At 38.4% G+C, this 21,520-nt stretch overlaps 1 pseudogene; it reads left to right on the forward strand.

Annotated features, from left to right (window-relative positions):
• The first annotated feature begins 392 nt into the window (after positions 1-392).
• LOC107640801 (uncharacterized) overlaps positions 393-21,520 on the forward strand; it is a 28,877-nt pseudogene continuing 7,749 nt past the window's right edge.

Here is a 21,520-nt window from a genome sequence, read left to right on the forward strand (position 1 = left end):
ATTTATTTAAGACAATATTTTTAAATAAAAATATAACTTATTATAAGGGTTATCAAAAAAATTGAATAAATAACATTTATAAAAAATTGCCTAAAATGATTTGTAGTTAAAAATTTTAGAGAAAAATTTTCCATCATATTCCCACCAATTATTTTTCAATTAAATAACTTAGAAAAAAAAAAGAAAAGATATGTTTGCTTTAGTTCATCACTTTCTTCAGTTCATCACTATCGTAAGCCCTAACATTTGAAACGAACCCCAACGGCGACACACCCTCCACGATCGCGGCTCTCCTCCACATACGATAGCAGGTCTCGATCGCGGTGCTGTCCACCCCAAACTGCAACGGTGCGGTGCTCCCTTCCACGGGCGTCGGCGTGTTGCTCTCCTCCATGGGCGTAGGCGCGGTGCTCTCCTCCACGATCGTCGGCGCGGCCATCTTCTCCACGGCTCCTCCTCCTCCTGTCTTGGCTCCACGTATGTGGTCATCTTCAAGAAACCCCTCTCTTTCTCCTTCTTCCTCTTCTTCCCCTGTCTCGCCTCCTCCTCTTCACAAGCTCTGACAACACTACACACAGCTATAACCCCCTCCTCCTCCTCTGCATATTAGTAAGAAGCTTCTGAATTTTACTATGGAATGGAATTTTTGAATGCATTGATTCTGAATGAAGAATGAGAATGTTCTGAATTTTAGCATGAAAATAGAATTTCTGAATGCGTTGATTCTGAATTTTACTATGGGAATGAAATTTCTGAATGCATTGAATCTGAATTTTTGGGGTTCTTTGATAGTTCTGATTTTGGGGGTTTTATTTCAATTTTTCTGATTTTTTTATGGTTCTGATTGTTGCTTCTTAGGGTTTTCTTTTTTATTTTGCATTTTGATTATGATTTTGCATCATTTTTTATAAGCATACGTTCGACATGATTTCTTTTATTGCTTAATGCCTCTAAATATAAAATCATCATTTCTAGGGTTTTTGCTTTCATTGTTGTAATACTTGTCCTTTTAGAAGATTCTGAATACGTGGCATACATAATTTGATTCAGCGGAGTGAAATTGATACATTGTTGATGTGTTTTTATGTAGAAGATGGAACATATGCTATGAAAAAGGTCCTCATCAAGAGCAATGAGCAACTGGAGTTGGTCAGGGAGGAGATCCGTGTTTCATCACTGTTCAACCACCCAAATCTGCTCCTGCTTCTCAATCATGCAATCATTTCTGTCAAGGAAAGTAGTTAGAGCAGTAGTCAATACCCGCTCCTCTCTGAATCATATCAAAAACATAAATTCATCAAAACAAGAAAATGATCTGTTTATTCAACCTCCATATTTGTTCTTTAGCATTGGCTATGTAATTGGATTTATGTCCTGAAGTTTTAAACATGCTATCTGCTGGGTTTAGAATTCAGCAGTTTTCAGATACTATGTATGAAGGCTGTAGAATCCAATGCCTTCCACGGGATACCTTCTACGGGCGCTTGAACTATGCCTTGACAAAAAAAGCATTCAACAGTCAGTATTTGGTGTTTTATTTTAACCGGTTTAAATTGAAAGTAATTCATCTATCCTATGTGCACTTTGAATGGAAAAAGGATGGGTATCTAGTTTTTCTTATGGATGCTCAACAAAAATTCTTTTGAGATATGTGATTACGAAGGGATTAGAATGAGACTCTCAAAGCTTGTCAATGTAATGGGATAGTGATATGTACCAAGTGAAATCCTGCATATCATGGCAAAGTTGATTTTAGTTTATTATTCAACCTTTTAAATTTGGATTATTTCGATAAGAATAGCTTCTTGTTTATGGTATTATGTCTTTGAAAACATAATATCACTACTAATGGTGCTATTTTACAAGGACCTCAATCTATTGCTGCTACAAGATCTGGTTTTCCAAACTTGGTTGGAATTATGTATAAATTGTGTGGTATGATGTGGCATTGCTAGTGTAGTTTCTTAATTGTTCTAGGTTGATAAGTGATAATTTCACTACATGGGAATGAAAATGATGTGTGAATTGCAACTTAATTGTTCCTTCCTTTGTTACAGTTGTTATGCTTTTATATTTATGTTGAACATGGCCCTGTTGTTGGCAGCCTACTCCACAAAAATCTTGGAACCACGAGACATACTTGTTATTTCCATTTCATTTGGATGGAATACTGCTAGATAATACCAAGACAATGTAAGCTAGGAAGGAATCCTTTCCTACCTCCGATGTTCTTCAAATCTTTCAACAGCTAAAAGAACTTTCTTCTATCATGTAATTAGCTTATTAACCAGAGATCAGGTATCTGATGAATCCATATTTTACGATATATTTTGGTTTGATTTGAGTGGATTCCATCACATAAACCCACATTTATTCACCTAAATAGTATGCTTTTGAGATTTCTTCCTAAATTGTGCTTGAAAGTAAAAACATGCTCTTTTCTGCTTAATTTAGTCAATTTTATTCACTTTAATCCCATTTGGTGCCTTGATATATTTGTTAAGTGATTTTCAGGTTTTCAAGGTAAGTATGGGTTGAAGAAGTGAGGAAAAGAGCATGCAAAAGGGAAGAATTCAAGAAATGAAGGATTTGGAAAGCTACCAGCCCTAATTTCTTTGTACTAAATTGGTCATAACTTGAGCTACAGAGGTCCAAATGAGGCGTTTCCAACGGCATTGGAAAGCTAACATTCAGGGCTTCAAAATGATATACAATTTGCTATAGTGAACATAAGTCTAAGTGTGCGTATGCACAGGTACTTTTGCGTATGCACAAGTCAGGATTTAACATCTGTGCGGACGCACACATCTATGCGTCCGCACAGGTCCCTCCACGTGACGTCATTAATTGCAACTCACTGGCAGCGATTTTTGGGCCCTCAAAACCCAATCCAACTCATTTTTTGAAGCTATTTGAGGCCAAATTGAAGAAGGATGAAGGGGGGAGCAATTAGGGAGATTTTAGTCATGTAGTTCATTTTTTAGAGAGAGAAGCTCCCCATTCTCTCTAGAACCTAGGGTTTTTAGTTTAATTTCCTTGTAATTTCTATGTTTAATTCTTATTTTGATCTAGTTTCTTCTACCTTTCTTTACTTTATTGTCTTAATCTCTTTAGTTTATCATGTTAATTTCTCATTTTGTTGCTTTTTATGCTTATGAACACTCTTATCATTTTAATTTTACATTTAATGCAATTTATATTTTCATGTCATTTATTGCTTTATTGAGTTGCTATCTTTATCTTTCTTGCTTAGTAATTGTAGCATTTATTATTTCTTGTCATTTTACCATGCTTTCTTTACATGCCCACCAAGTATTTGACAAAATGCTTAGTTGGGATTTTGCTTAGTTTTTCTCACTCTTGGTTGAGAAATTGTGTAGTTTAGGTGAACTTGAGTGGTGGATGTCCATTCCACATTGTGTGAGGGTTGTTAATTAATTTGGTTTTTCTTGACTCTATTTGACCCACTAGTGTTGACTTAGGACTTAGGGATTGAGATTAATTATGCCTAGTTGACTTATCCTCGATGTAGGGTTCACTAATTGGAATTAATCCACACACAATTACCATGTTTGTGGTCCACAACTAGGATAGGAATCCTTAATTACCCACTTCTTTCCAAGAGTCTTTTTTAGCACTTAATTTCCATTTTCATTGCCTTTACTTGCCTTCATTTAATTTCTTGCATGTTAAGCTACCTTCTTGCATTTTAATTTCTTGTCAATTGCTATCATCCAACCCCCATTTCTCCCATAATCAATAAATTGTACACTTAATTACAACTCCTAGGGAAGATGATCCGAGGTTGAATTACTCTTGATCTCGGCTATTATATTTTGAATTTAAAATATTTTATCTAGAGAATTCATTGTTGGTTTAGACTATACTACTAACGAACTAATGCTTGTTTTTTGATTGATTTTAAACTGGCAATAATTCTCTTTATCAAATTTGGCGCCGTTGCCGGGGATTGCAATGGTGTAAAGTTATGGGCTATTGTAAATATGTGATGAGTATTTTGGTGAAAAATAAATTAACCACCAAAACACACAAATCTAACCGGCAAGTGTACCGGGTCGCATCAAGTAATAATAACTCACATGAGTGAGGTCGATCCCACAGGGATTGAAGGATTGAGCAATTTTAGTTTAGTGGTTGATTTAGTCAAGCGAATCAAGTATTGGTTGAGTGTTTGTGATTAACAGAAACTAAACTGCTTAGAATGTAAAAGGGAAAGGGAAAATTGCAGTAAACTAAAGAGCAGGAAAATAAAGATACTGAATCTTAAAGAACATGTAAAATAAGGTGCAGAAACTTAACTTGCAAGAAATGTAAATAACAGAAGCTTAAAGTGCAAGAAATGTAAATTGCTTGAATCATAAAAGAGATTGGGACGTGGACTTGCAGGAATTAGACAAGAAACAAGTAAATGGCATTAAACATAAAAGAGAAAATTGAAGCGCAGTGAAGTAGATCTTAACAGAAAAGTAAAATGACTTGAGAATTTAAAGAACTAGGAAGCAGTGCTTAAGTGCAGCAAATTAAAAGGGGTTGAGATCTCAGGAGTGGAAGAGACTAGATAACAAGTCTAGATCTCAAATCCTTCCTTGATCCAACAAGAGCAATTGCAAAAGAAACAAAGAAAAGTAAATTGCAGAAACAAAGTAGATGAAGAAGCAGTAGACAGAAATTCAAATTCAATTATGCAGAAAGAAAATAAACAAGGGATCTCAAGGTGAGATTGAAACAGAATTTCTTCAATTCTCCACCAAAGATCCAAAGCAAGAAAATTAAAGAGTGTTCAAGCAAGAACCAAGAAGAAGAGAGATCAATTCTCCTCCCAAGTTCTCTGAAATCTAAATTCAAAACTAAAAGCTCAAAATGAAAATGAAAGGAAAATTCAAAAGTAAAATTCAGCTCTCCTAATTACATCAAACTAACTCCTATTTATACACTTTCTATTCTTGGATATTGGAATTTGGATGGGCTTTTGATTTGGTGAAGATTTGAATTAAATTGGACTTTTGGTTGAATTTTCAGCCCATGGGTAATATGCTTCCAGGGGAGTGCTCAGCTCACAAAGTGAGCTGAGCTTCGACACTTAGTGTGGGGAAGCATTGATAGCGTGCTGCTGTCTTGGGGTGCATCAGGGGAGAGCTCAGCTCACTTTGTGAGCTGAGCATTGGTGCCTTAGTGCCAATTTGTTGTGCTGCCCCTTGGACCGTGTCATGCGCTCCACTCCTTTCCTGGCCGTGTCAAGATGTGCCCCCATGCATCAAGAAGTAGCGCTCAGCTCACTTTGTGAGCTGAGTTTTGGTGTATCCAAGGAAGGGTCCTTGGTTCGAAACCCATGGGAAGCATGCGCTACCCCTTTTCTTGGTTGCCTTGCTTCCTTGCTTCCTCAAGGTGTGGGGTTCGAAGCTTGGGGAGTGCATTTGGCCAATTTTGGCTTATTTTCCATGAGAGTAGCGCCTCCACCCTTTCCCTTTGGTCATGGGTTCAAGTCTTGGAGCATGCATTTGGAAATCATTTTTCTTGAATTTCTCCTCTAGCGCTCTCGATAATGCTCACTTTGTGAGCTGAGCTTGGTTCCTCATTTCCTTATTTCTTGGCCTTGTGTTGTGCTCAGCTCACAAAGTGAGCTGAGCTTTGTGCCTTGGTCCCTTGGAAGTGAGTGTAGCGCTCTCTTAGTGCTTGGTGCTCTTGGAATGGGTTCCATGGTTTGTTGCACTACACTTTCTCCTTTGATGGCCACACTTTCTATTCCTTGAACCACGCTTCTTAGGTCACGCTTTTCTTCTTTTCTTCTTTTCTTCACCTACAATTAATCAAAACAACCAATCAAAGTATCACCAAATTCACAAGGTTTATAAATCATTAAAAATCAATTAAATTTGGCCTAAACCTCATGATTTAGTATCAATTATATGGTGGTTGTTTGATTAAGAGAAGTTATGCAATTCCATTCCAAATTGCTTTCTTAGGATGCAAGAAAGTGCATAAAACCAAATAAAAACAAAGAAAAAGACTATTAAAAAGGGTATATGATGGCTTGTCATCACAACACCAAACTTAAAACTTGCTTGTCCCCAAGCAAGCATTAAACATAAGAGAAGATAGAATGAAATAGATAAGTGTATGTGTTCTTATTAGGCAGATAGTTGAATTTGGTCTATGGGGTTTTATGCAGATCAAAAGTAGCTCATTTATTACTTGCTGTTGAAACAAACAATGTTCCTTTAAGAGTTCACTAAGATTGCTGCTATGAATCCTCACTTTTTGTTCATTCCCTTGTTAGCTTTTTCTCTTTCTTTTGCATTACAGAGCTTATTTCTTATTGAAGACTTGGTGTCAAATGTTGCAGTGACCTTTGGCCTTATTTTACTCAACATTTCTTCACCACAGACACATGGCTCATTTTGTTCTTCCTAGGATCATTGATGCCTAGCATCTCTTTGGATCACTAAATGTTTTGTAGCTAGGCTGCTCTTTATTGTGGACTTTCAGTTGGCAATCCCAGATCAGTTGATCTAAGTTGTCAAGTTTCAAAATACTCCTTAGAACTTACTTGTCCAAGCATATCCTAGTACACAAACACCACAGGCATATGTCCTAGGGTCCAAGCTATTGGTGTCTAGCCTTATTGTTTTTTTTTTCTTTGCTAACTTTTGGCTTTTCTTCTTTCTTTTTCTTCTTCTATTTTGGTTTACTTTCAAGGTACTTTCATTGATTGAGACATCATAGCAGCAAACTAGCTTAGGCTTTAAGAAACATGTCATTTTGCAGCTTTTATTCTTTGAGCTAACAATTAATCAAACACACACCACCACTAACTTTCATTCTAACTTCTGTGACATTGAACAATTACTTTTCTAAACCAAACATCTCTCTTTTATTCAAACAGCAAGGGGGAACAAAACAAAGTATTCAAGTTAATGAGTGATGACAATTATTGTGCAGATAACTTTCAAGCAAAAATTATGCAGATAGCTTTCTTTTTCAACATGTACTTCCACTTGCAACTAAATAATCATTCCAGCCAGACATAAAGGAATCTCTGAATTAAATCATTATATAACAACAAGGATCAAGTATAAATACAACCTGTTGGGTTGCAGCTTTTCATTCTTCCTTCTGTTTGCTCCTTCTGAGTCATAATGCAAGTGTTCTTTAATTTGTTGGCTATTTCCTGCATAATCCTCAAAAGTGGCTTGCCTCTCAAGCCCTTAATGTACCCGGTTAATATGCAAAGCTTATTTGTGGGCTTTTGAACTTACTTTGGTGTGTGAACACCAAACTTAGTTCCTTGCCAATGTCTCTCATGCAGCAAATTAATTATCTGTGAAATCTTTTTTTTTTTTTTTTTCATGCTAAAGGTAATAAAACTAAAAACTATGAAACAGTAAATAGTTAACTAGTTTATCTAAATGCTTGAAGCTAGCATTATGTAGAAAGTGAGAATGCGTTTTATGATGAGACTTTGGTGGGACACCAAACTTAGAATCCTTCACTCTCCCTTAGATTGTTTTGGTGTGCAACACCAAACTTAGCTTCTTGCAATACAGAGGAATATACTCAACTCTTTTATTAAATTAGCTATGAAGAGAAAATTACCTCAGGTTGGGTTGCCTCCCAACAAGCGCTTCTTTATTGTCACTAGCTTGACATCTTGTTCTTTGATCATGGAGGCTGATAAGCATAGTGCCTTAGCTTTTCTCCTCTTACTGTGAACTTCCTTCCGGTCTTCTCTTTGATGATCTCTAGGTGTTCAAGTGAAAGGATCCAGTTCACAGTATAGTACTCAGATAATTGTGGACACACCTTCATTGGTTGGGTGTTTAACACTACTTTATCCCCTGGTGAAAAGCCTTCAGTAGGGATCTTCTTGTTTCTCCACCCTCTTGGCCTCTTCTTCTTTTCTTTCTCAAAAGATACCCCCTGCCTTGGTGGTTCCTTTTCTGAGATGTTGAATTTCTCATCTGGAGGTTTTGGATCTAGTTCCTCTTTGATTTCTTTGGTTTGTTGCACCATCTCTACTGCTTTCAAGCATGGATTTAGAAGTCTTGGAGCTGACTCATTGACTACCTCCTTCAAACTTTGATCTCTGCCCTTATTCTTCATAGAATCTTTTTCTTGAATTGGCTCATGCAAGGTTTTAAAAACATGGAATGCTAGGTGCTCATCATGCATTCTTAGCAACAATTCCCCCTTTTCAACATCTATCAATGCTCTGCCTGTAGCTAGGAAAGGCCTCCCCAGGATGATAGGAGTGTTAGGGTCCTCTTCTATATCTGAGATAACAAAGTCAGCTGGGAGAAAGAATTTTTCCACTTTTACCAACACATTCTCCACAACTCCCAGTGCTTGCTTAATGGATTTGTCAGCCATTTGGAGAACTATTCGTGTGGACTTCAGCTCAGAAATTTGAAGTTTTCTCATTAGGGACAAAGGCATCAAGTTTATGCTTGCACCGAGGTCACAGAATGACTTTTCAATTGTTATGTTTCCTATGGTGCAAGGTATATAAAAACTCCCAGGATCATCTTTCTTCTCTGGCAACTCTCTTTGGAGGATAGCACTACATTCCTTTGTCATCTCAACAATCTGTCCTTCCTTCAGGGATCTTTTCTTTGTGAGTACTTCTTTCATAAATTTGGCATATAATGGCATCTGTTCAAGTGCTTCTAAGAAAGGAATATTGATGCTGAGTGTCTTGAATATGTCCAGGAACTTTGAGTATTGCTTATCCTCGTTTTCTTTTTTGAACCTCTGAGGGTATGGAAGTGTGGGGATATGTGGCTTCACCCCTTCCTTTTTCTCTTGTAACTGTGTTTCAAGGATGTTCTTATCTCTCTTTGGGCTTTTTACATTCTTGGTCTTTCTCTCCTCTTCACTTCTCTCTTCTGTCTCTTCTTGTGGAACTTCTCTGTTGTGTTCTTCTTGATTGATGGCTTCCTTCTCCCTAGTCTTCTCACTCCCCACTATGATTGCCTTGCACTCCTCCCACTTTGTAGCTTTTCCTTTTTCTTTTTCAGCGACATTGGGGAAGGTAATTGCTCTCTTCTCACCCATTTCTGAAATTTGCTTAGCCATTTGCTCCATATGCCTCGCAAGGTTTCTGATTGATGCTTCTTGGTCTTTGCTTGCCATCTCTTGATCTTTTCTTGCTGCTTCTTGATTTCTTATGAGTTTCTCCATTAAATTCTCTAAACTAGAGATTCTTTGGGAGTCTGGATTTGGTTGTGGTTGTGTGAGATGAGATGGTTGTTGCTGAAGGTTGTTTGAATCATCTACGGGAATATTTTGTGGGTGGAATGTGGATGTAGAAGAGTTATTCTGATGGTTTTGTGAGTTGTTATGGGGTTGGTGGTGTGTGTTCTGTGGGTTTTTGAATTGGTTAGTGTTATTGAATGAATAGCTTTGGTTGTTTGTGTTACTGAGGCTGCCAGAGTTGGAGTCCCTTTGTCCTTGATTCTGATGCTCACCCCACCTTGAATTAGAATGAGTCCTCCAGGGTGCTTTGTGTGCATCACCATGGAAGTTGTGTTGGAATGAACTTGAGGTGTTGTTCATGTATTGCACCTGCTCAGGGCGTTGTTTCTCATAATTGAATGTCCCAAGACTTTCTTCAGATTGATTCCACCTATGTGCGGTTTGAGGTTGGCTTTGTATGTTTACTGCAGCACTTTGCAGTCCATCAATTTTCTTAGCCATACTCTCCATTTGTTGCTGAAGTTGTTGGTGCATCTGTTTGGTTTGTGCAAAAATAGTGTCAACACCTTCAAATTCCAATACTCCTTTCCTTTGGGATGGCTGGCGTTGTCTTTGATGAGCAAAGAAATATTGATTGTTTGCCACCATATCTATGAGGTTTTGGGCCTCTTCAGCTGTCTTCATGAGTTGCATTGAGCCTCCTGCTGAATAGTCTAGTGCCTCTTGAGCCTTCAGAGTAAGTCCTTCATAGAAGTTCTGCAGCTTGTCCCACTCAGTAAACATTTCTGGTGGACATTTCCTCAGCAGAGCCTTATATCTTTCCCATGCTTCATATAGATTTTCAGCATCCAATTGTGTGAATGTCTGGACCTCTGTTTTGAGCTTGATGATCCTTTGAGGAGGATAAAACTTGGCTAAGAACTTGCTCACTAGATCCTCCCAGTTGTTGATGCTTTCTCTTGGAAATGACTCCAACCATTGAGTGGCTTTGTCCTTCAGGGAAAATGGAAACAACAATAATTTGTAACTGTCAGGATGCACACCATTGGTCTTCACTGTGTTACATATCCTCAGGAAGGTGGATAGGTGCTGGTTTGGATCTTCTAAGGGGTCTCCTCCATAAGAACAGTTGTTCTGCACCAAGGTGATTAGTTGAGGCTTCAACTCAAAGTCATTTGCCTGAATATTTGGGGTGAGGATGCTGCTCCCATAATGTTTGGGATTGGGGATAGTGTAAGAGGCCAACACTCTTCTTGCAGGTTGAGCATTGTTGTTGGCCATTCTCACTGGTGGATTTGTTGAGTGTTCCTCCAATTCATGATATTCTTCATCTGATTCTTCCTCTCCAGAAACATTTTTTTCTCTTGCTTCCCTTCTTAGCCTTCGGAGGATTCCTTCGTCAGTTTCACAGAAGGTGGGTATAATTCTCCTTGTACCTGACATACAACCAAAGCATAAAAATCACAGCACCAGAAAGCAATAATACTTCAATCCATGGCTGAAGTGAAATGTTAATTGGCTTAAGCAAAAATTCAAACAGTTAGTGTGTTAGTCAAAAACAGAAAAATAAAAAGTGCTTGATCTAGATCTCCACTTCACTTAATCATTGTCAATCTAATCAATCCCCGGCAACGGCGCCAAAAACTTGATGAGTATTTTGGTGAAAAATAAATTAACCACCAAAACACACAAATCTAACCGGCAAGTGTACCGGGTCGCATCAAGTAATAATAACTCACATGAGTGAGGTCGATCCCACAGGGATTGAAGGATTGAGCAATTTTAGTTTAGTGGTTGATTTAGTCAAGCGAATCAAGTATTGGTTGAGTGTTTGTGATTAACAGAAACTAAACTGCTTAGAATGTAAAAGGGAAAGGGAAAATTGCAGTAAACTAAAGAGCAGGAAAATAAAGATACTGAATCTTAAAGAACATGTAAAATAAGGTGCAGAAACTTAACTTGCAAGAAATGTAAATAACAGAAGCTTAAAGTGCAAGAAATGTAAATTGCTTGAATCATAAAAGAGATTGGGACGTGGACTTGCAGGAATTAGACAAGAAACAAGTAAATGGCATTAAACATAAAAGAGAAAATTGAAGCGCAGTGAAGTAGATCTTAACAGAAAAGTAAAATGACTTGAGAATTTAAAGAACTAGGAAGCAGTGCTTAAGTGCAGCAAATTAAAAGGGGTTGAGATCTCAGGAGTGGAAGAGACTAGATAACAAGTCTAGATCTCAAATCCTTCCTTGATCCAACAAGAGCAATTGCAAAAGAAACAAAGAAAAGTAAATTGCAGAAACAAAGTAGATGAAGAAGCAGTAGACAGAAATTCAAATTCAATTATGCAGAAAGAAAATAAACAAGGGATCTCAAGGTGAGATTGAAACAGAATTTCTTCAATTCTCCACCAAAGATCCAAAGCAAGAAAATTAAAGAGTGTTCAAGCAAGAACCAAGAAGAAGAGAGATCAATTCTCCTCCCAAGTTCTCTGAAATCTAAATTCAAAACTAAAAGCTCAAAATGAAAATGAAAGGAAAATTCAAAAGTAAAATTCAGCTCTCCTAATTACATCAAACTAACTCCTATTTATACACTTTCTATTCTTGGATATTGGAATTTGGATGGGCTTTTGATTTGGTGAAGATTTGAATTAAATTGGACTTTTGGTTGAATTTTCAGCCCATGGGTAATATGCTTCCAGGGGAGTGCTCAGCTCACAAAGTGAGCTGAGCTTCGACACTTAGTGTGGGGAAGCATTGATAGCGTGCTGCTATCTTGGGGTGCATCAGGGGAGAGCTCAGCTCACTTTGTGAGCTGAGCATTGGTGCCTTAGTGCCAATTTGTTGTGCTGCCCCTTGGACCGTGTCATGCGCTCCACTCCTTTCCTGGCCGTGTCAAGATGTGCCCCCATGCATCAAGAAGTAGCGCTCAGCTCACTTTGTGAGCTGAGCTTTGGTGTATCCAAGGAAGGGTCCTTGGTTCGAAACCCATGGGAAGCATGCGCTACCCCTTTTCTTGGTTGCCTTGCTTCCTTGCTTCCTCAAGGTGTGGGGTTCGAAGCTTGGGGAGTGCATTTGGCCAATTTTGGCTTATTTTCCATGAGAGTAGCGCCTCCACCCTTTCCCTTTGGTCATGGGTTCAAGTCTTGGAGCATGCATTTGGAAATCATTTTTCTTGAATTTCTCCTCTAGCGCTCTCGATAATGCTCACTTTGTGAGCTGAGCTTGGTTCCTCATTTTCTTATTTCTTGGCCTTGTGTTGTGCTCAGCTCACAAAGTGAGCTGAGCTTTGTGCCTTGGTCCCTTGGAAGTGAGTGTAGCGCTCTCTTAGTGCTTGGTGCTCTTGGAATGGGTTCCATGGTTTGTTGCACTACACTTTCTCCTTTGATGGCCACACTTTCTATTCCTTGAACCACGCTTCTTAGGTCACGCTTTTCTTCTTTTCTTCTTTTCTTCACCTACAATTAATCAAAACAACCAATCAAAGTATCACCAAATTCACAAGGTTTATAAATCATTAAAAATCAATTAAATTTGGCCTAAACCTCATGATTTAGTATCAATTATATGGTGGTTGTTTGATTAAGAGAAGTTATGCAATTCCATTCCAAATTGCTTTCTTAGGATGCAAGAAAGTGCATAAAACCAAATAAAAACAAAGAAAAAGACTATTAAAAAGGGTATATGATGGCTTGTCATCAATATGTTAATATGTAAATAGCTTGCTTTTTGGTTGTCTTTTGTTAGGATTGAGAAGCCAAAATATATACAAAAAGAGAAGAGTTAGAACAATATTACCAAGAACTTTTATTTAATGTTTTTAAGTTAGACAATTGGGAGAGCCCTTGCTAAGGTGGCTTGTGCTTGACTTTTCCACCAAATGCTTGAATCTCCAATGTCCTCTGGGGTCCCAATCCTAACCATTGACAAAGACAAAGATAACCACAAAATAAGCTATTTACATATTAACATATTTACAATAGCCCACAACTTTATACCATTGCAACTCCCTGGCAACGGCGCCAAATTTGATAAGAGAATTTTTGTATGGTTTGGAATCAATGACCCAAATTTGGCGCCGTTGCCGGGGAGTTGTAATGGTGTACGTTATTGACTATTGTGCATATGTGAATATTGTAAATAGCTTGCTTTTTGGTTGATTGTACATATGTTGCTTGATTGTTTCTTGCTATTGTAAATATGCATCTCTTGTTTGCTTTGTTTTTCTTGTTGGGAGCTAATAGCTTGTTGGACACTCCATCCAAGCTTGGTGCAATCAATTGGGAATTGTCGAGAATCTAGCATTGTTGGGAGCTCCGTGATGGATACAAGCACAAGATTAAAGCTCTCCATAAGTCTAACTTAAAGACAATAAATGAAAGTACTAGGTGGGAGACACCCCATCATGGTAACACCTTTCTATCCCTCTCTTTGTACATAGTTTCAATTTATTGCATTTTGTCTCTTGTAGATAGCTTAGTTTAGTTTAATTTCAAGCTTAATTTGATTAGATTTTAGTTTAGATTATGTGTTTTTGATGAATAATATGTTTTGGGGTTGAAAAGCTATTTTGGATGTCAAGTTTGGTGCTTTAGAGAACTAAAATTTTTTGAGAAAAACAGAGCATGTGCATGCGCACACACCTGTGCGTACACACACAATCCCAATTTTTGCGTTCTGTGCGCGTGCACCCACCTGTGCGTACGCACACCAGCTTATGCACCTTCTGTTGGGAGCGTTAGCAGACCTTGTACCGCACCCTCCTCATTTTGCCTCTGTGCGTCCGCACGGACCTGTGTGCGTACGCACAGATGGCGTGAAAGCTGGCCATTTTGATGTTTCATTAAAAAAAAACCCTACCTGTGCGTGCGCATAGCTTTGTGCGCCGCACAACCTTTGGAACCCCCTCTGCTCACAGCACACGCACCCCTTGTGCATGGAGACACCCCCCTCTTCTCCCTTCTGTGCGTCCGTACATGCCTCTGTGCGTGCGCACAGACCCTTATGCCCCTTCTGTTCGCAACAACCGTACGTTGGTGTGAGCGCGCACAACCACATTTTCCACCTAGTGTGCGTACGCACACATACCTGTGCGTACGCACGCCTCTGTTTTCTCACTTTTATGCTTCTTTTTCCTCTCTTCACTCTACTTCTTCTCTTCTTTTCTCTTCTCCTCTCTTCTTTCCCTTCTTCGACCATCATTCACCACATACCATGCTCATCTTGGGTTAGTTAGTTAGTTATTTGCTTAGTTAGTTAGTTTAATTCTCAGTTTTTTATGCTAAGTGTTGGATGATTGAGTTGATTTATTGATTGTGTTGAGATATTGTTTCTGAATCATTGATATTGTTATTGCTGTCACTGTTGGATATCTTTGTTGAGGTTATAAATTGTTGCTTGGTATTGAGTTCTTCATCTTTAATTTTATGCATACCAAGAACTCATAATATTGCCCTTGGGAACGCTTGTTAGATTTCTAAATTGCATGTTTGATCACCATGTTTGATTTCATTATCTAAGTTAGGCAATTTGTTCTTTCTTGATGTATTTTTTGTTAGGTGATGATTGCTATGATTGATTTTTCTTTAAGTCACCTAGTTCATGCATTGGAATTAAGTGATGAGTATTTTGGTGAAAAATAAATTTCCTCCAAAACACACAAATCTAACCGGCAAGTGTACCGGGTCGTATCAAGTAATAAAAACTCACGGGAGTGAGGTCGATCCCACAGGGATTGAAGGATTGAGCAATTTTAGCGTAGTGGTTAATTTAGTCATGCGAATCAAGATTTGGTTGAGTGATTTGTGATTTGCAGAACTTAAATTGCATGAAATTAAAGAGAGCAGGAAATTAAATTGCTGAATCTTAAAAAACAAGAAATTAAATGGCAGAAACTTAGAGTGCAAGAAATGTAAATTGCGGAATCTTAAAGTGCAAGAAATGTAAATAGCTCGAAATGTAAAGGGGATTAGGAGTTGGATTTGCAGAAATTAAACAAAGAAAAGTAACTTGCATCAAACAAAAGAGTAAAAGAAGGTTTGGGTTGAATCGGATCTTGAAGCAGTAAAGTAAATGAACATTAAAAGCAAGAAACAAAATGTAAATTAGGAATTCAGATCTCAGGACCCAGAGACTAGAAAGCCAAGTCTAGATCTCAATGCCTTCCTAGATCCAACAAGAACAATTGCAAGGGAATTGTAAATTGTAAGGAAAGTAGATGAGAAACAAGTAACAGAAACGGAAATTAAATTGCAGTAAACAAAGCAGAGAGATCCAAGGATGAGATTGAAATAGAATTCCTTCAATTCTCCAACCCAAGATCCAAGACAATTGCAATTGAAATAGAAAGCAATAAAATGAAGAGGAAGAGAAGTGAATTCTCCTTCTCCAAGACAAAGAAATTAAAGATCACTCAATATCCAAAGCTCTCCGAAAACTATTATGAAAATTCAAAAGGAAAGCTCCCCGAAGAACTTGAATTCTATCCTATTTATGCACTTTCTTCAAATGATCTTCAAGCCTTGAGTTGGGCCTTTGCTCTTGGTGGAATTGGGTTGAAAGAGACCTTGGTTGATTGCTCTTGAAGTTTGGAGAAGAACCAAAGTGAACCAATTGAACCGGGTTTGAGTTTTGCAAAAGTTGGACCAAAAGTTGGAGCAAAAGTTAGGGGTCTAACTTTTGCTCCAACTTTTCATATCAGCTAACACCATCTTGCTGATATGAACATTGGTGCCAACGTTAGGGGTCTAACTTTGACCCTAACGTTGGCCTTACTTTGTGTACTTGTGGCGCCAACGTTAGCCACAGAGTTAGGGGGCTAACGTTGGTGCAAACTTTTGCTCCTCCTTGTGATTTTCATGTGCTAACGTTAGCCACCAAGTTAGGGGGCTAACGTTGGCGCAAACTTTTGGTGCCCAGGGAGGATTTCTTCATGCCAACGTTAGCCTCAAAGTTAGGGGGCTAACGTTGGCGCAAACTTTTGGTGCCCAGGGGTAAATTTCATGTGCCAACGTTAGCCTCAAAGTTAGGGGGCTAACGTTGGCGCAAACTTTTGGTACCCAGGGAGTGATTTTCAAGTTCCAACGTTAGCCTCCAAGTTAGGGGGCTAACGTTGGGGCTAACTTTTCAACCAAAAGTTTGTGCAAAAGTTTGATGCTAACTTTAGGTCCAGCTTTTTGCTTCCTGGTTCAATTTCACTTATTCCATTGTCTTCTCTTTACTCCTAGCTATTCCTTCTTACTTCAACCTTTCTCCACGCTTTCTTCACCTATAATTAATCAACCAAACTCATCAAAGCTATGCTCATAATCATGAGATATTCATTCTATCATAATATGCAACAATTTTAGCATAAAACCTCATGAAATGGCATGAATTTATACATGATTGATTCAATCAAGGGAAACATGAAAATCTACTCAATTAGCTTGCTTATGGTTCAAGAAAGTGCATAATTCTAATGAAAATGAAAGAAAAAGACTAGTTAAAATAGGCTAAGATGACTTGTCATCACAACACCAAACTTAATGCTTGCTTGTCCTCAAGCAAGAAAAGATTTATTGAGAAGAAAGAATGAAATGGAAGAGGATGTTCATGCTAACAAAGTATTATTGATAGTTCATGGGATTTTGTGTGGATATGCAAATACTCACTTCTTATTGACTCTTAGGCCTAGAAAGTCTCCTTCAAGCTTCAAGTGACATACTGCTATGACCTCTCATTATTCCTTTATCCTTGGCTATTACTTTGTTCATAAGCTTTATTTGAGTGTCATGTGTAGCAAGTTCATTTTCTTTTCTTTATACTTGACACATTATTCACCATAGACACTTGGCTCACATTCCTTCTTAAAACATTGATGCCCAGCACCTCTTTGGGTTACTAAATGCCTTGTAGTTAGGTTGCTCTTGATAGTGGACTTTCAGCTGATGATCCCGGATTAGTTAACCCAAGTCACCGAGTGTTGATGCACTCCTAAGAGCTTACTAATCCAAGCAGATCCTAGCACAAAGACATCACAGGCATATATTTTAAAGTTCAAGCTATTGGTGTCCAGCTTTGTTTCTTTTTGTTTCCTTTTGTTCTGATCTCTTTTCTTTCCTCCTTTTTGTTTTTTTTCTTTCTAACCAAGGAATTTAATTGGGATTCATAGACAGTAGGCTACTCTCTACTTAGGAGGAGATATCCTGGCTCTTTATTCACTAAAAGTGAGCTATTATACAATCACACACATACCACCACTTACTTTTATTCTACTTTTATCTAACAGAGATCATCTTGCTTCACATTCAAACTGTTCTTTTATTGAACTTAAAGATGCAGGGGACAACACATGCTTCTTGTCAAGTGAAAGTAAATACACAAGCACACACATAAACTAGCCTACTTATTTTAAAAGAAACAAACATAATGCAAAGACTTTTAAAGAACTACTTAAAGATGCAAAGACAACTTAGAACAGATAGAATGCATGCTTCTTTTTTTTTTTTTTTGTAGTGATGAATAAGGAGCAAGTCCACCTTTCATTTGTCATGCTTTTTCTTTCTCCTTTCATACACTTGGCTGTTAGTGTTCCCACCATCCGTGTTTGGTGCCTGTTGACCTTGCCAAAAGCCAGCCTTATTCATAGCCTCCTCCACTCTATCTTCAAGTCTCATAGCCCTGCTTACTTCTACCTCACTTCTCTTTTTGAAGAATTCATCAAAAGTTGGGAACGCCGGATCCATGTTGTGCAAATGTTCTCCAATATAGTTCAGTTTGATTTGGCTATTGATGTTGTAATCGGCTTGTACTTCATACCTTGCATCTTGGAGTGTTGTGAACTCTTTGAGAGCCTTCAAATTTTCAGCTTGCATTTGTTCCAACTTCCCAAAAGATTCATGAGATTGAAAAGCATGTTCTTCTTGCATCATAAGGAATCTTGACTCGAATTCACTTTGTTTGTTCATTATTCTTAGCTCTCTTTCTTCTTGTGCTTGTTGGTTCTTCATGTACAGTGAATGGTATTCCTCTTGCCTTTCTTGGATTCTCGTGTACTGTTGTGACAATCTTCCTATTGCTTCTTGCATTTGAGTCATATCCATATTGCCATGTGGGAAAAAATGTGGCTGTTCCTCCTCCTCTTGTGGCTCTTCTTCTATGTGTGGCTCATCTTCTTCCATTGGTTCTTCTCTTTCCCTTCCCCCATGTGGTCTTCGGCCTTGATGTGCTTCAAGGGGCATCATCATTCGTTCAATGGTTATGGGCATGCCTTGGCTTAACCACATTGGATTCTCCTCTTCCATTGGAACCTTAGCCTTTGCGCACAACCTCCAAATGGTACTCGGATAGTACAACCAGGATCCGGCCGAATTCTTTTCAGCCAGCTTTTGAATGTCTTTTGCAAGGATTTCATGAACTCTTATTTCTCCTCCCACAATGATGCAATGCAGCATCACGGCTCTCTCCCTGTTAACTTCTGAGGTGTTCACTGTGCCCAGAATTGATCTTTTCATCAACTCATACCATCCTTTTGCTTCCGGAGTGAGGTTACATCTCTTCAGGAACTTGTATCTGTTCTTGTTATCTCCTTCCCACTCTGAGTTCTCAAAACAAATGTCTCTTGCAATCTCCTCATAATCCTGATCCTCATTCAATCTTTGTTGGTATCCCGGTTCATCAAAGCGGACTGACTTTAGTTTCAAGACTTTCTTGATTGCATCCGGGCTAAAGTCTACTTCCACCCCCCGCACATAGCTCTTGTACGTTGGGGGCTCACGCATGTCAAGCCTTGGGACATTTGCATAGAACTCTCTTATGATATTGGCATTGATTCGGGTGGCTGGTGATGCAAGTTCCTCCCATCTCCTCTTCCGAATTTTGTCCTTCATTTCTTGACATCCATCATCCGGCAACAAGAATGGAATTTTAGGATAGATTCTTTTCTCGTTCATCCATTGAATTTGCATTTGATGAAACCAAGACTTGAATCTCCGTTGGTCATATTCATGTGTGTCTTCCTCCACTATGGGATCTTTTCCTTTTCTTCATTTGGTTCTTGAGGAGGAGGCCATGGTTACTTGGTTGGTAGAGAAGGAGTGTGAAGAATGTTGGAGAGTTTGATGTGTGTTTGGAGCAAAAAGAAATTGAGACTGAACTTGCTATGACAAGAATTGATGAAGAGAAGTTTAAGTGGTTGGATTTTAAAGTAAGAGAAATGTTGCACAAAGCTTGTTATGTTGAGGAGTGATGAAGGGAGTAAAGTTTCCAAGGTTGGAGTGATTCGGTCATGTGCATGGCTTGAAGGTGGTATGCTTTTAAATGAGCAATGAAGGGTTGGGATGCAATTAGACTTATGGAGATCAAAGGTATGCATGTAAGGATGAATGAAGACAAAGTTTGCTCCTTCCCCTGCCTTTGCCGTGATCATTCTCAAGGAGTGGCAGATTTCTTTTTCGAGGCATGTGATGGAATTTTGTCTTCATGCTATGCTTTCCTTTGTCTTGTCTTTTTCTTTGAAGATTCTTTGACCTCCTAGTCACCACAACAAGACAACATACATTAGTCTTATCCAACCGTAGCAAGAGTGTTCTTTTTATTAATACTATGTGAACCATCAATTCTTATATCATTTGAACCGTGACACTCTCTCTTGAAGACACCAAACTTAATGTTTGGTCATATATAAAGAAAATGAGTATCTTCCTCCAATTAGTGAGATTCAAATGTTAAATGTTCATAAGAATTGTTTTCATCATACTTTCTTTTTCTCTTTTTTTTCTCATGAAGGATCAATTGTATCCCTAAATCGGTGCATCAAGGTTTGATGAACACCAAACTTGTTTCTTGTCAAAGGGTACATCACAATTAATGCCTTCATTACCGGAAAAGAATTTTTTTTTTTATTTATAAGATTTTGAAAAACAACAATTGTATGATTATTGATGCATGAGTTTCTACTTTTCATGAAGCTATGTGGACATCAAACTTAGTGTTCGGTCATATGCTTTGTCAAGATACTCCAAGCATGCAAAATAGAATTATTTGTAACAATGGTTTAGTGTGCTTGAAGGCACACCAAACTTAGCATATGTTTCAAAATAGTGCATGCAGTCAATGGACATGTTCATGAAAAGAGAAAAAAAATTCATGCTCAATCGATCATAATTTATTGAATTTAAAATTACATGAATCTTAAAGCATGGGTTGCCTCCCATAGAGTGCTCTTTTATTGTCATTAGCTTGATATTGAGGCTTTCTTTTATGGTGGTTGGTGCTTGTAGGGCCTCAATTTGTCTCCTCTGACCGTGATCCTCTTCTTTGTTCTCTGGTGTTCAATTTCAGCATGCTCTAATGATAGTATGTTGCTGACAGTGTAGTAATCCTCGGTTTGTTGATTTGCCCCCAGCTGTTGATATATCAGTTGCACTTTGTCACCTTTGGAAAGCCCCTCTGTTGGAATTTTTCTGTTCTTCCAACCCCTTTTTGCTTTGTTTCTGTGTTTCATCTTTCCTTTTGTTGTTCTTTCTTTTCTGGCCGTAGGTTTTCCTTGGGGATCTCTCTTTTTAGTGGCCAATACTCTAATATCCTCTTGGGCTTTTTCATCAGTCTGCACAATCCTTAGCATTGGGATGTTGCTGTGACTTTCCTGGTCATTTTTCATATAGTCTTTCTTTTCCTTGCTAAATTGTGCCTCTGGTAATACCTTCAGAGTGACACTCTGGTCATGCATCCTGAGAGTTAATTCCCCTTCCTCTACGTCTATGATGGCTCTAGCAGTGGCCAAGAATGGCCTTCCCAGTATAACAGAGTCACCATCATCATCGTTTGATTCTAGAACCACAAAATCAGCAGGGTATATAAAACTGTTCACCTTGACCAAAAGATTTTCAATTACACCCCTGGGGTATACCATTGACTTGTCTACGAGCTCCAGAGACATTTGTACTGGTTTGACCTCCTCTATATGCAGCTTTTTCATCAAGGAGGATGGTATTAAGTTAATACTTGCTCCGAGATCGCATATTGCTTTAGTGATGGTCAATTCCCCAATGGTGCAAGGTAACAGGAAGCTCCCTGGGTCCTCAAGCTTGGGAGGAAGCCCCTTTTGAATCAAGGCCCTGCATTCCTCAGTAATCATTATGGTTTCTTTCTCATCCCAGCTTCTTTTCTTGTTGATAAGATCCTTCAGAAACTTGGAATATAGAGGCATTTGCTCAAGTGCTTCAGCCAAGGGAATATTGATTTCCAGCTTCTTAAAAATCTCAAGGAATTTGTGAAAATGCTGGTCTTTAACCTCTTTGTTGAACCTCTGGGGATATGGCAGTGGA

This window comes from Arachis ipaensis, chromosome B5 (genome assembly GCF_059453495.1).
Source record: "Arachis ipaensis isolate K30076 ecotype BB chromosome B5, ASM5945349v1, whole genome shotgun sequence".
In the NCBI taxonomy this organism is placed as follows: Eukaryota; Viridiplantae; Streptophyta; class Magnoliopsida; order Fabales; family Fabaceae; genus Arachis; species Arachis ipaensis.